The sequence below is a fragment of the Ciconia boyciana genome, chromosome 8, assembly GCF_034638445.1.
Source record: "Ciconia boyciana chromosome 8, ASM3463844v1, whole genome shotgun sequence".
Lineage (NCBI taxonomy): Eukaryota > Metazoa > Chordata > Aves > Ciconiiformes > Ciconiidae > Ciconia > Ciconia boyciana.
In genome coordinates this window covers 54,353,287-54,369,397 of record NC_132941.1, presented here as the reverse complement: position 1 = coordinate 54,369,397, position 16,111 = coordinate 54,353,287, and positions in this window count along the sequence as shown.

Here is a 16,111-nt window from a genome sequence, read left to right as displayed (position 1 = left end):
CCTCAGTGAAACAGCTCATTTCACTTGTTGAGTCCAGAATGAAAGAAGGAAGAAAAAAACCCCAGTCTTTTTTTTATATTGCACATGCAAAAAAAGAAAACTTTGTGAACTACTCTTATATCCTGGACTAGAGAGCAATCTCTATATAACAGCATTGATACCTAGAGTGATACTTCCTAGTCTTGTGTTTGACTTTTTAATGTGCAGCACCACTTTGTCTAACAGTCATACTGGACTCTTGAGTGTATTCATATCTTCCTTGTGTTGTTTCCAGCTGACAAACTCGATTTTTTTCACATTCTTAGTTTCTAAACACATACATTTTATATGTATTTTTTAATACATTTCGTATTCTTGATTCCATCCCAACATTAAGACTCTAGTCGTTGAATTCTTTCTGTAGGATAACCTGACCGTCTGCGTTAACAATACTTTCCATCTTCATTTCATCAGCATATTGGCGTAAGAAGTGGGAGTGTGTTAATACAAGGTTATTATTGAAAATATTACGTACAATCAGTTCCAAAATGTGTCCTTTATGAACTGTATTAGTTACCTTTTTCAAGCTTCACTTACTTCCTTTCAACACTGCTGTTATCTTCTAATTTCTTATTCCTCCATCATCATACTCCTTTTTTAATCTTTCCCTTTTCTTTTCCTTCTCTATTTTTTTTTCCTGTTTGGACCCTATAAAATGCTTTTTTTTAAGACAAGAACACCTGTCTTTCCTAGATGGGAAATTCCCTTATCAAATACAGTTATTGAGTTATTCTTGTGTGATCTACCTTTGGGAAACCCATCTTTTATTTGATCGCATTTTTCAGCTGCTTTGACATCTTGAATTACTCTTTCTACCAAAAGGTTTTAAACATTGGAAGGCTATAAGGAACTGACAAATGGGCCTGCATCATCATTTTCCATTTCTTAAATAAATATGCACTCTTTCTTCTTCTCCAGTCTTACACTACCACCTCCTAACACAACAGACTAATGAAAATAACTTTCTATAAATTAAAATTCCTTGAAAAACTAGTCTCATTCATGGCTACTTCCATGTGGAATGATACAGCGTTGTTTCCCAATTTTGAATGCAATCAAATGGGACTTATCCCAAGAAAGAATGATCAAACCTATCAAGACAAGAAACTTTGCATCTAAATTACTGAATTTTCATATCTTGTTTTTAACTGATTGATTAGACAGTTGAAATAAATCTTCTTTAAAGTACTAGAGAGCTTGAGGGTTTATTAGATTAATCTGAGAAAAGGAACAAGTACGATGTGCACTATGCAATGTCTTTCAACCTCATTGCCTGCCTATTAGGCTGCAAGAAAAGAATATTTAAGTGTCTGTTTATTAACTGATTGTCAAAGAGGCCTGATTATTTCAAGGAGATAGCTTTGCACAAGAAAGAGTAAGATGAACTGAAGAGTAACAAAATGATTGATTCATTTCCTTTGGGGGAGGGGAGGGAATAAAACAAAATAATGAAACATAAATGTGTCAAATCCATTTATACAGGATTGATATTTAATGTAGCTCCTTTTGAAGTTGAAATTAAATTTTCTTAAGAGGAATTATTAAAAGGGAGATGGGATATAACCTTCCATCGAGATACCATTATTTTAATACATCTTAAAAAAAAAGAACTTTTTTTCCTGAAGTGTGCTAGTAAATTGATTTATGCAGATCTAAGCAGTAATTATGAAATGTGCTTATCTACACACCTTCTATTTCTATTGATCCTACACGTTATTCTGATGAAAAGCTCATAATTCATAGCATTCTTGATGTTTAGAATTGTTGGAATTATTTATAACTTGCAGTCCAAGGGTGTTGCTAACAAAATGGAGTTTGAAACTGATTTGCAATGCACCAAATTGTCTGTTTTCAGGCCCTGAGCACAGATAGTTACAGCACTCTTCTTTGGAACCCACAAATAGAGAATGCAGCACCACTGTGGAAAAAACAAGACCAGCATGGGAAAGGGAGGTGCCAGTCTTTCCAAGGGTTTCAGATCAGGAAAATGGATAAAGCCAGGAGATTAAGAAACTTCTAGAACTGTTGCAATAGACAAAACAAGCATTTTGACAGGTGCTGGGAAAAGAAACTTGATCCAATCTGTCCTAACGCTCATCTGCTAGTGACAGTTACCTCTTTCAACAACCTGTGATGTTTTAATTTCTTCAGAGATTTTCTATGAGCCAAACCATCTGTTGAAGTTGTAACTGCTACTACAATTAGAAATTGCTGGGGAAAAAAAAAATAGCCATTCCTTCTCTGAGCAGCGAGGACTGAACTGAAGGCTTCCAGTCCTTATCACAATACTTGCTTCAAAAAAACCTTCTCACAGGTGGCGGAAGATGCCCTGTGTCAGTCCTGAGAGCTCTTTCCTCCTGCTCTGCTATCACCTGAAACCAACAGAGGAGGCAGCTTCCCCTGTGTGGATTTGCTGGGAGGGAGGACTGTGGGGACAAGGGAAAGAAAATAGACAAAAAGTGAGAGGGCAAGTGATTTAGTGAACAGCTGATAATGCTCTGACCACAGCCCAGTCTGGCGGTATGTCAAACAAACAGAGGTGAAGTGTTGCAGCATTTGTCTGTTCCGTGTGGTGTTACTGGGATTTGACTGCTCCTGCATGTGCTTTTCTTGGGATTAAACCCTGGTATTTGTGGCCCTGCTCTTCCGGCTTCAGGAGCTAATTGGCATTTCTTTATCCTTTCACCCCATCAGGGACAAATCTTACCATAGACTCTTTGGGCACCTTTTGTATCTGCTGGAAGTTTATGTGTCATGACAATTTGAAGAGAGAGTGGTATTTATGCTAAACACATTGCTCCCTTACCAAATAGCAGTGACAACAGACCTAGTCCACAGGAGGAACGTTCCCAGAGACAAAGCTATGGCAACACAACCTGACAGCCATCACAGTCATTATCATTTATCATTATGCACCTTTGCTAACAGCTTCAAGGACATCTCAAAAGTCCCTTTAATGGCAGATTTCTAGTCCCATAGCAGAAAGAAAGTTGGTCTAAATTACCACAGAGATTATACTTGGAAATTCCTGGTCCACATCTAAAAACAGTGATGCACAAAACCCGATGCACAAAACAAAATTTTTATTTTCCTACCATTATTGCCCCTTTGAATGCTACATTGGATTAGGATGAAGACATTTTTCCTCATCCAGGTGGGCCTCTCAAATGTCTTTGGTAGACCTTCCATTAATATGCATCTTGGTATTATCGAATAAAGTAATCATCTGCCACAGGCTCTGTGAAACAAAATTGCAAGCAACAGATGACCCAGAGGCTGTAAATTACCCTCCCCTCGATTAAGTAGAACAAAGCAGGGCATATCCAGGGAGCTGTCAGAAACACATGATGCCACAATGAGCTACAGCACTCTGTCCATAACCAAGCATAGCACAAGGATATTCTAAAACAATTCCGTAAGAAGTGCATGAACAGGAGCACTACTTGCTATAACTACTAAACAGACTCATAGCATTTTTTAAAATCCAACAGAACTTAAACTGAAGCCAAATGACATCCCTATTGGCACTGATCTTCATGTTTGAAGATTATGCTAGATCTTAATAGAATTAGGAAATTGCAACTGCTCAGCAAAAACAAAAGGAATGAAGACCACTAATAGGCATGAATCCCAAGCCACTTGCATTTCTGTTCAGTGTGTTGTCACACACTCCATCCAAACAGGTGTTGGGCATGGCATTTACAACAGGAATTTAAATTCTAAAGCAGTCAAAATTGCCTTTATTTAAATTCAGTTATTCTTTGTTGGAAAGAACTGACCATCAACATCAGAATTTTCCTTAGATGTGACTATGTAGCTGAAATTTCATTTAGGAAAAAATTCAAAACAAAAGGGATTATACCATTATTTGTCTTATAATGGCTTCTTATTTCTAACTCTGTTTTCAGAAAACAGACATTCAAATAAAGATAACAAAAGAAACAAAACGTTCAAATAATTCTAAAAACTTAAGCTGAGACTTCCTTTCACTATCAATCTCCTGGGGCTTTCAGATTCATTTTACAGAATAATTCAATGCTACACTGACTTTATCCCTGAAATTGTTTTGTGGAGCTCCTGCTTCTTACAGTGACCAGTTATTTCTAATCCTGTGTTTGATCTGTCTGCTTTGCAAGCCCCCACGTACAAACCTACTCTTACCTGAGGCTATTCCCAAAATAATACACTCAACCACCCAAATTAATACACCTAGGGCTGACTAACTCAAGCCCAGCACTGGAGGGTGTACCCAGACATTGACGTGGAACATGGCTTGCACCTAGATGGGGTGGAACAAGACAGTCTTGGGCTTTGAAAAACCTATATTTTACCAGTAATATATTTTGTGCGTCTGTCTCTGCCCCTTATTTCTAATCAGATGTCAAAGCAGAATGTTTTTTTCCTGAATTTAGGTGCAGTCTATATTTGTCACATCTTTAGCCAAACAGGACTTCATCCTGTAAGACACAAGGAAGTTGGAAGTGAGAATACAAATAATAGCCATCAGGCCCTGTCCTCAATGACCAAGAGAGACAGGATGTTGGGTGGGCAAGAAACATTGACTATGTTTATAAAGTCACTGATGTTAGTAAGTTATTGCACTAGGATTTATTTACTTTTCCAAAATCACTATTTTTACAAGTTTTTTCCTATCTTTCTCTCCCTTCCAAAGACACCACAATAAGAGTCTTTGGAACTTGTTGATCAACTTAAATGAACTCAGGTTGCCTCAAGGACTTAACATCTTGTTGTTACACATCTTAACACATGCTTTTTTCATCTTATTGGAGATCTTCTGACTCATTTCATCTCCAGATACAACCTTTCTCTAGTGCTTCTGTTCCTGGTCGCAGTGTTTGCAGATTCCTGGAAAATGAAATGGACAGTGAGCTCTTCTCTGACATTGATCCAGTCAGCTCTGCTACTACCTCTCCTTGCTTATTTGTGCTGGGGTTTGGGTTTTGTTTGGTTTTTTTTTGGCGGGGGGGGGGGGGGGGGGTGTTTTTGAGCAATGTAATTCTACAAAACTCACCCAGGAACATGGCAATGAGAAGATTCACTCTGATAGCAAGGAAGCAAATTATAGGGTGAGCACTACAGACTGAGCCAGAGACTGGGAAAGTTGATGAGAACTGCTCTTCCCTTGCCTACTGCTTCCTGCATTTTGTATTAAGTCATTAATGATCTTCAGCTGATGTAGGTTGAATGGTGAAATAAAATATCCACTGAGCTTTAGAGCCAAACTACATGGAACTAATTATTTTAATGGATTCTGTACCTTATGTGTCATGAGGAATCAGCAAAGAAAGAAAGGAAATCCCTAACTTAGTGAAAGGAAAACCCCAACTTAGTGAAGTGCAGGAAACCTTTCTCACAAGGACAACCATCAAGAGGCTTGAGACTGCAGTTCTAAGGCCAGTGTGTGGCCCTACAAGCTTTGGCATAACACTCCAAAGAAGTGTTTTGTGAGATGTCATCTAAGGAGAGGGAAACTTCTCATAGAGCTTAGAAAGTTTTCTTTAGAGCTCAGCCCTTAGGACAATTAGAACTCAGAGCACCTCAGGGGGCTGCTGCCAATAGAGGCTTGATTTGCTGTCCATCATCAGCTTGCTGTATTTTCTTGGAAACTGTTCCTTTCAGGCTAACTCATTATTTTACGATATACCCTGAGGTGACTGTGAGAGCAACTAGGAAAGGATATTGCTACTGAACATATTTGGTACAGAGTTTTGGTAAAGTATGTTTCTGAGTTTTGGCATATATCACTTGTATTTCAGAGGCAGAATCAGATTGGTTTTAGACCGTCCTTCTTCCTATTTAATTTTCTTGGCCAGAGGGGAATGGCCAACTTTGAGGGATCTATTTCAATTTGGCCGTTACAACTTGGCTACTGAATAGCCACCAGCACAGTTGTGTATAAGGACATATGCACCTTCATCTTTCCTTATCTTCCAAGAACAGTCCATCTGGTAAAAAGAAATGGACCTGAACAGGAATAACAACATCTTGACATTTTTGGAGGCTGGGATCTCAAACCAACTTTTGCTGCTCTTTCCACATCCTGTCTGTCTCCATGTTGTGTGGAGATTATAAGGCCATTGTCCTTTAAGCAAGGCTTTATTGAACTCAGATATGTCATGTAAAGCTGTTATGGCTATTGGGAACTAAAAAAAGCTTGTTTCTCACTCAGTGTTGACAACAGCCACAGCACAGTGAGCAGCTTGTACATAATGGTGTTCTCACAGAGTACACCAAACACCTATCACAGATGTAGATGTAATCTAGAGTTAGGGAAAAATCAAATAAAACAACAAATGACAACTGAAAAGAAAATTTTAAACTGCACCACTTCCAGGCAGAAATGTAGCATTAGGTTTCAAAGGTAATCTAAAGTAGAGAAGTGGCAAGAAGTCTTCCAGACTACTCTGAGTTGATATTCCCATATATATAGGAAAAATATTCCCATATATTTCAAAAGCTATCAATGCACAAAGTGATGCAATTGAAGTTTGCCCTCTGCTTGGGCTCCAGTATTCAGCAGCAACTGAATCTTGATTTAGTTCCTTGTTATGGGCATGGTGTTTTCCATCCCTATGTCTTTCTCTCTTCTCTCCCTTTGTGTCTTCTGCCCCCCATCTTTGTTTCTATTGTTGTTCTTGCTTTTTCTCTCTCCCTCCTAGTGATACCTGTGTTGTAAATAGCACCTGCAAAATCAGATCAAAACAGCTTCTTACCACTGCAGGAGATATGGAAAGGAATGCTTTCAGTGTAGGCAAACTGGTTTTGCCATCTTTGTAACAGGCAGAAATACAGACAATCCTTCTTGTAGAATATGCTATACAACTTGCTAAGTATATATTTGATTCACACTTCATTAAAATATGCATGCATAATGAGGGAATCCTATGTTCTACAGTCTATATTTACATGTTTTAAATTAATTTAATTCAACCATAGTTTACTATTATTAAAAGATTGTGGGCTTTTTCTGTTGCTTAGCTGACTGGCTGAATTTTTTGGTCCTTGGTGAAGGGATTACAGCAAAAACCTTCTTACGGCATTTAAGTTACAAAAAGTTACAAAAAGATCTCACAGAAAACAAACATTAGACTGGCAAACACAAGTATTCATATGGACTTTGTCTGAAAATCACCTTAGTCTAGTCAGGGAGCAAAAATAGGACCATTTTACCAGAGGTGGTGTTAGATTCAGACCAAAAGTTGTTGGACAATGTTATTGGCTGAATAGAATGACTTAATTAATAATAACCTGTTTCAGGCATTTGTCAGGTTATGAGATTTCCCAGTAAGCCAGAAAGAAAGGAGGTTTGCAAATTATTCATTACAAGTTTTTTATTCAGCTCTCTAGTAACCTGGCACCTAGTGTTACCTTGACACATAATGTCCTTTGTGAAAAGGTAATTTAGTACTAAATCCAGCCCCACAGTGAGCTTGCCCAGCACCCAAAAATTTGTTCTACATTAGTTTATTAAGGAAAGGGTCTTTGTCTTTCTCAGCATGCTGAGAGCACCATGGATACCTCTACTGCTCCTGCATATTAATGTTAAACAAAGGCTTTTATTCAGGGTAAGGTCAATGCATAGATAGAGACCATTCCAGAAATGTTCACAGACCCTTCTTCCCTGACCTGAAACCACTGCATTTTTCTGCAGATACTGTGTCACCCAGTGTCAGCCCATGCAAGCTAAGGCAGCACGCTCCAATTTCCCTATTAGTCACTTGCTGAAGCACTTCATTAAGGAGTCACTTAAAAAACCTGTCCCTTATCAGACTCCTGATGGTGTGAATTCACTGGGAATGAGCAGAATTGATTAATTTAGGCCCAGAGATATTTCCTAAAGCCTTCTAGCTGCCTTTTAGCAATTTTGCCTGTATGCAGTGTGCTGCAGAGCTTCTCCTCTAGATACTTCCTTTTTCTCTTTTTCTAGTTTAAATTAAAAGTTTGACAGTGATAACTGAAGTACATTTAATCTAAACTAGGTAGATAATTTAAACTATATTCACTGTGGGACATGCATCCAAATCCAGGGGGAAGTAAGGAAACACTGAAAATGGAAGAAGTACACATGTAAAGGCACATGTAGGAAACTTCCAGGAAACCAGTCTGGTTTTTGACTAGCACTAAACTGGCTTTTAAAATATGAAGAAGAAACCTTGTTTATTTAGACAAAGCTAAGAGAGCACCTTGATTTCTGTGGCCATAAGGCATGTAATAAGAGGATGATATAAGAGACAATGTGTGCATTGTGCTTGTGGCACCTGTTGCAGTGGGGGATTTCGCCTCAAATCTATGCTGTGTCTCTCTCCGTAGATCCCAGTCTCTCTATAAAGTAAAGCCAATTTGCATCATGTGAGCATCTCCCCTTTTTATTTTGTTCAGGATTTTCTCTCCTCAAACAGCCCATGCCAGAATATGCTACATTGTAAACAAATCACTAGTTCCAGCTATCCCTGTCTTACAGAAATTGAAATTACCTCAGCTTTCTTTAAGATGCAAGTTCAGCTGTGCCCCTGGCTTTGGATATTTCATTGCTGTATATGATTTCCCCTGATTCCCAGTATGTTCTGCATGCCTTTCCGTGCAACTCAAGTATGGTTGTTTTGCCTGTCTCTTCTCTCAGGAATGTTTCTTTTTTAGGCAGAGCAACAGTTTCCCCCCTATCTCTGCATCTCTCTGAGGCGTGGGGCTCCCCAGACTGCGCTCTCTCTCCCATTCTGGATGTCTCATGTGAGAAGACTGGCAGCTTTACTAATTCAGCTAAGATGCTCCTTCAGTGAAATCTGTCTGATATATTCTATGTTTAACATTAAACTTTATGTGGGTAGAAGGGAGAGACATCACCAGATCCCCAGCAACCGTGTTCACCAGGCAGTACAGCTTTATCCTGTTATCTGTCATGAGGAAAAAAAAATCCATTGTATTTTGTAATGTTAAATAAGATTGTTTGAAAGCACCATAATAAAAGAAAGAGGGAAATAAAGCAAAGAGTTATGAGAGAAGTAATAAACAGCTTTCCAGGGAAGCTGAAAAAAAGAAAGAAAAAACAGAAAGAAGAGTTGATGAAGCAGAGATGGAAGCAAGGCTGCTCCAGATGCTAGGCATGCTACAAGAGAAGAGGGCTGCAATAACGTGAAGACTGCTTAAAAGGGCAAAAAGTTATTCTTAAGCTAAAGGACTCTTCAGCTAAAGGAAAAGAGAAGGACGATACCAATTAACTAACAGTAACTGAGGCTAACTTAGAAGGTAGTTTGCCAATCATATATTTACAGGAAGCAGATAAGAAGAGAGGCCAGAAGACAGTAAAAATTCAAGATCATTTTAGTTAACTCGCAGCCATGTATGTCGTCAAGATCTTCAAAAAATAATCTTAAACTATCTGGGGCACTCACGGAATGAATCTTCAGCAATTAGCTTGAGAGACTATAGAGGGCAGAGAAGATCTCACAAGATTGATTAAGGGCAACTGGATAACTCTTTCAGGGAAAAAGAGTTACAAACTGGTCATGTTATCTTTGATAGAATCTGGAAAATCTGGAAAGACTTTGGAACAAAATATTACACAATCTGTTTGCAACTACCTGGAAGACAATAAAATATACCCCATTACCCTAATGGTTCTATCAAAACTGGACCATATCAAACCAGTCTAATTTCCTTGTTTGTCAGAAATATTCTTGTTAGTGAAAATGTCCAGGCAGTATATTTAATACACATGGGCCTTAATGAAGTTTCTTTTTCTCCGTCTCATATGACATTCTCATCAGGGACCTAAGGAAATATGGTCAGGTTAAAATCATAAAGAGACAGATGCACAAGAGTTAAAAAATACTTCTAAGAAAGCAGTTATGACAGGTTTGCAAACAAAACAGAAAGTGATCTGTCCCACCAGTTCCGTCTGACATTCTTCTAAATGCCTTGAACAGAGGATACACTGAACTTCCATGGATGCCTCCAAGCTCAGGAAGACTAAAATCCAAAAGGACTTCAGCTATTGGGCAAACTAAGCTGAAATTAGTATAATGAAATGCAGCAAAGTCCCCCTTGTTGCAAACAGGGTTGGTAGCTGAGCTACCAGATGCTAAATCAGCTGCTGCAGTTTCAGTTCCAAGTTGTGTGCACACGTGCATGCACCCATGCTCTGAGTGAAGGTAACAGTGCCTGACACTCATTAGCTTGGTCCTGGCCTCTGCCAAAACTTCTGGTTCCGAGACTACTGTAGGCACTATGCCTTGACAGTAGGTCTCACAGCTAAGACATATACCCCTATTGCAATACCATGTTTCTCCTTACTATCCAAACTTCCTACATGTCTCTGTAGGACATACTGTCCTACATACTGTCCTACAGAGACAGGTGACAAAATCACCTGCCCATGCTAGCCTCTGTGATTTTGAAAATTAACATCAGTTCTTGGTTTCTTACTTCTACATTTGAGCATCTTCACTTTAATTTGATCTCATTACAGTGATGCTGGAGCAATGGACCTCTTCTAGCAAACTCATTACCCTAAGGTGCTAGTGCTTGAAATTGGTGCTTATGAGAGAAGAAGGATGCAGAACAGATGACTCCAGCCATAGCTTCTACCTGCGCTGAGGCACACCAGGATATCTCCATTTTCAAACCAGAATTTATAAATGTTTTCTAGTGAGGTGCACGAACAAACTAGATGCTACAGTATTTCAAACAAATTGAAGTGATCAAACTGAAGTAGAATAATTTCTGAGTTTAAAATCTGAAGAGCCATTTTGATTCAGTATTGTATTTCTATATTTTTCAATGAAAAGACCAAATCCTAAAGTCTTTCCTTGTTGTTTAATCTGTCTACATTCAGCTCCAGCTGAAGCCAACAAGAATTTAGCTCTTCAAAGAATAAGTATAGATTATATCCCAGTTAAGAAAGATTATATAAAATACACCATGGGTGTAGGATGTGCTAAATATGACAGGTCAATAGCATAGCACACACAGAGAAAGTATTTATTTTTTAATTATGCAAAAAGGAGAAAATTAACATCCAATTGCTTTGCCAGCTTCCTTAGATTCCGATTAGATCTGTTATGCTAACAAGGAACTTGTACTAAGAACATTTCTCCTTTTTAGCATGCACAATGTGACTTCACATCAAAAAGCAGCAGGATCTGGCAGTCAGCAGCACATTCCTACGGGGAAATATCACACATAGTTGTTTTCTACGGTGAAACACAGGCTGGAGGGACTCAATTGTCATACCGGTTGTTACCACCTATAATTACTTTTAAAGATTCATGTCCTGTAATGATCCAAGACACTCCTGTTATCTCTTTCCAGTGATTGATCTGAAACATCTGTCATCAACATCCGCATGGCTAAGAGAGCTATTTTGCTCAGGAATTATATGGAGAGCAGACATCATCATTGAGTTACAGTATGTTATGTATGCAAAATCAAAAATGTCACACAGCAGTCTCCAGCTGAAGATTTAATGACATCTAAATTGAAGCCAGTAGCATTTTGTTTTGCAAGGTGGCAATGTAAACATGTTTATTTACAAGCCTGCTGCTCGCAGGTCTGATGTGGCAAAGCATCAGCAGAGGATGATAAAGTGGAACCAGTTTCTGATGCTTCCAGCCCCTGCCAAATCACTCCTGGTCTGACAGAGAAGGACAAATTCAGAATCTGTCCCCATTTTGCTAGTTTAGATAATCTATTAATTACTATTCCTGCTTATTACTTCACCAAGTCCAGGCTCAAGAAATTTGACTGCATGGAAAAACCTCCCATTGACCTTGAAGCATTTGTAGGACGATCTTTTGAACAGATCCAAAAGTCATTAACCTATATGTATTGAACTTCTTACTTTGCTTTAATGAACAGAGCATGGCAAGGTATTTGTAACGTGTAATTAGTAAAGTCAAGCTGGCTTCTCCAGATTAAATAATAACTGAAGGCCAGATCATAAACTGAACTCATTAAAGCTATTTGGATTTGTATTACCTCAGAAGCTAGCTCTGGTACAAATTTTGGCTTCAGATTCAAACCAGGCTGACACAGCTTAGGGGAAATTGGCATTTGTTTCATTATTTCCCCATTCACCATTTCACATTACGGAGAGAACAGGACAGAAAAATCTGGAGTTGATTGTTTCTGGCCTGGCTGAAAGGCTGGAGCAGGGAAGCTTTGCCTCACACGTGAGTCATGGTCCAGTTTCCAATAGACAGGTATGAATATGATGAGTTTTGCAGTTACACAGAGCTAGTCAGAAATTGCTAACTATTTGCTGCTGAGAATCAACATTATTTTTTAAAATTGGTTGATAAAAAAGAGAAATTTTAAAAAATAAAATTAAATCCAGAAATGTGCCATTTTTGTACATATGTGTTTGTTAGTGTGTGTGTGTGCTCATGTGCATGCATTTGAAATTTCCTTTCAAAAAGCAAGAAATCATGAAGTGATGAATGGGAAAGTTTCTTTCTGTTCTGCTTTCTTCTTGTTAGTCTGTAGGGAAAAACAAAACAAAATAAACCCACAAAGAGTTAGAAGACGTAGCTTAAAAGTGGAAATACTTTGGATTTTATTTTAATTTTTTTTTTGGTTGGAAAATATCAGTTTTACTGGGGAAAAAAAGAAAGAAAAATCAACAGACTTTTCCCTGGCACTGGTTCTCTCTCCCCATCTCCACTTTTAATGTATCAAGTAACTTTCTGTAGAATTCTGCACATCTGAAGACATAAGGAAATGTTAGCTTTGATCTTTGGGGCTCCTCATAGGAGCCCTGAATGACAGGCAACAACCACACTGAAATCCACACTTGCTTTATCCATCCCCCACCCTAGACTGTTGGAAGCAAAGAAATCCAGTTCATATAAAACTTATGTAAATGAACACTATAAGGCATTTTTCCATCAAAGTTAAAATATTGAGAAAATGTAGGACTTTAAGGTAAGCAGCTCTTAAGTAATTGCTACACTAAGAAAAGTATACATTTCATATACAAATCACAATATTGTGTATTAGAAAGAAAGTAAATCCCTATTAAAACAGACATCTGAAACATGTATGTTTTTATCAAAATTCAAGGAGTCCTGCTGCAGCGGTGTTTCCATTTTAAGCAAGTCTTCCCCAAAGCCCTGCCTGAAATGTGTGACGTCCCTCCAAGTGCCCAGCTTGCCCTGCCTTTCCAGATCATTAACGTGATCCCCACTGACACACCGTATGGTGGTGAATGGCTCCACTCTGAGCCATGAGCAATACCAAGCTGTTAATGATGCCCTCAGCCCAAAACATATATTTTAATGAATGCAGTGGGAACTTTCAGTTCTCAGCACGCAGACATCACTGGCAAACAAACACTCAAGGTTGTGTTTTGCTGCTGTACCCCAGAGAGGCACATGCACATTCACACATACATATTCAAAACTAACCCATGTTGAAGCAAGAATATGTTCTGTTTTATTCTGCAAACTCAAAGTGGCTGCGGAAAGCCACCCAAAGAGGTCAGGGTAGCTTAGGAGAGACTACAAACGGGTCTGACAACATGTAGTGGGGAGAGGGAGAACTCTTTTTTTGCATATTCTGGCTTTGATATTTTAATATTTAATATTATCGTAAGGAAGCCTGAAACACGAGAGCAGCCTTTTGTAAATATTTTTAGGCCATTGAGTCATCTTAGTTCCCTACTGCTAGGTCAAATGGCATGGAAACCCTGTAGCAGCACAAACTTACAGCATGTTAAGCAAGAACAATATAAGCACAACCTTTCTTCTCCCCTACTTTCTCTCTCTTTTTTCCATTTTATTTTTTTAGTTCAATTTCAACTATGAATGGACCACAGAATAGCCAGCAGTTAAACACCTAATGAAGGAACACAGACAGATCAAATGAACTATTAATGGACATATGCACAGAGGGTTGGCCTCTCTGAAAACTTGAGGTTCAGCTTTCCAAGTTATGAAATCACACTGGTGAGGCCAGATATTCCAAACACATATGACCTTATTGAAGCAACCAGCTACACAGCAAATTTTCAAGTGATCGTCACCCAAAAGGGACAGAAAAAGAACAACTGCAAATTCACTTTACTGTGCATTTCACCCCATGGGCAAGAAAAACATGGAGTAGATAGGCACCAAAACACACTACAAATTTATTCCTCTTAGCTGAACTGGAGGGTTTATAGGCTGGGTACATGGAGGGGACTCTAGTCCTGTCTATGCATCTGAGACTTCCTTCCTCACCTTCACTACTTTTTTCCCCACTTCTAGTAAGAGCCAGTCCAGAAGTAACACTGTCCATTCCCTTCAGTGCCATTCGGGGCATTTCTGAGCAAAGTGAAAGGATGTCAGGAGGGCTGAAGGCAGCAGCTCTGCGGTGCCAGGAGTGAGCTGCAGAACAGAGTCTGCATGGGACCTGCCAAAAGTAACACTCCAGATCATCAGCCGAAATAGGGAGACAATCAAAAAGTATAAATTACCTTTCTTCACCACCTTTCCCATGTCTGGTGTAAATATGAGGGAACAATTCTTCCTCCATAGCAGTGATCATGACAATTTTTTGTGGCAAGGGGAACCTGGCTTTGTATTCCCCACTGCCACATTGTCCTGCAGCCGGGAGGAACAAATAATTCTGAGGATTAAAATGATCACAAAGCTGCTATTCCTTCAAAGCAAAACAAGCCCAGTAAAATGGATGCATCTCATGGTATCTGAGCTGTTGTGCCCTATAGCCAGAAGTTTCAGTTAAAGTCATCTGTATGAAAATAGTGCAGATAACTCTTCTCCCTTCACTGATGCTGAGATATGAGGCGCACATGAGAAGACAGAACTTCAGAGGAATCAGATTGCTTATGGGCAGTGTTGAGCGCTTTTAAAACAGGAGATTAGGGGACTTCTTATCAACTGCTGAAAGCAACTCAGGAAACAAAGACAGTTAAAGGAGTTTATCCTCCAAGCAGGCAAAAGCAAAGGAAAAGCAGATTCCAGACAAGATGAGCATGTAGATGGGTCCTGTCCTCCCTGACTGAGCTGAGCAGGAGAAGGAAAAAAGCTGTTTTATTTGTATCAGGCATATTTATTTTCTTGGATGTTGCTGAAATACATATCTGCTCTCTTCAACAGGAACAATATCAATGACTGTTTGATTTTTATCATCTTCCTATTTCTTATGGCATAATCCCCAGGGATCACAATGTTTTTCATGATGCAGACCCGCAGAAAAACATACTTTTAGTGGTATACCTTGAACAGACACAAAGACTTTGGTTTTTCCTGGCTCCTTCAAACAACACTGTCACATCGCGTGTTCATCAGGCCCAATAGAAATCCCATGTTTTATGGCTGTATCCACACTAACCAAAACTGACATACAAGAGAAGATGCTCTCCAGTTGTGAAATTATCATATGCAGCTTGATAAGAAAGCTTTGTTTCCAAAAGCATGTGATACTAGTAGGGAACAGTGCTTGTCTTTGCCAAAGAATGCTTTGTTTGTTAAACAAAATACAGTGGGAAGCTTCTGGTGAGACAGTGTGCTAATAGTCATTTTAGGACTGTTTTACTTTTTAATGCTTTTAGGTTGCCTAACATGCTGAAAAAAAATGCAGTCAGAAGCTGCTCTCCACATGAACATTCAAGTCTCTTTAGAAATCAAATATTCCTGAGATTTCTCAACTGAAGATAAAAGATTGGAAAGTAAAAGGGCAAGAAAAAAAATGTCCTGATAGGACAAAGACAGATTGCCATGTCTTCCTGCCATTTGGGGTCAAACTGTGTTGTCAGTGCCCTTAAGGGTCAATGTTTGTCATTTATTTGTATTATAGGCTTATTTAGAGATTCACTCAGCTCAGTTTCTGAACAACCAGCAGCCTGTCAGACATTAAGAAGTTGTTCACAGGATGGTTGCATGATTAATACGTCAGGCTGCCACAGGAACCATGTGTCCGTGCATAGTGGGCCTAAAGACATAAGGAGAATAAACAGAAGGAAGAATCAAATGTTGAAAAACTAAGTTAACATGTATTTAACTATAAGTGAAAATTTCTAGGGAAAATTTCACAAGGTGCTCCATGCATGATGACT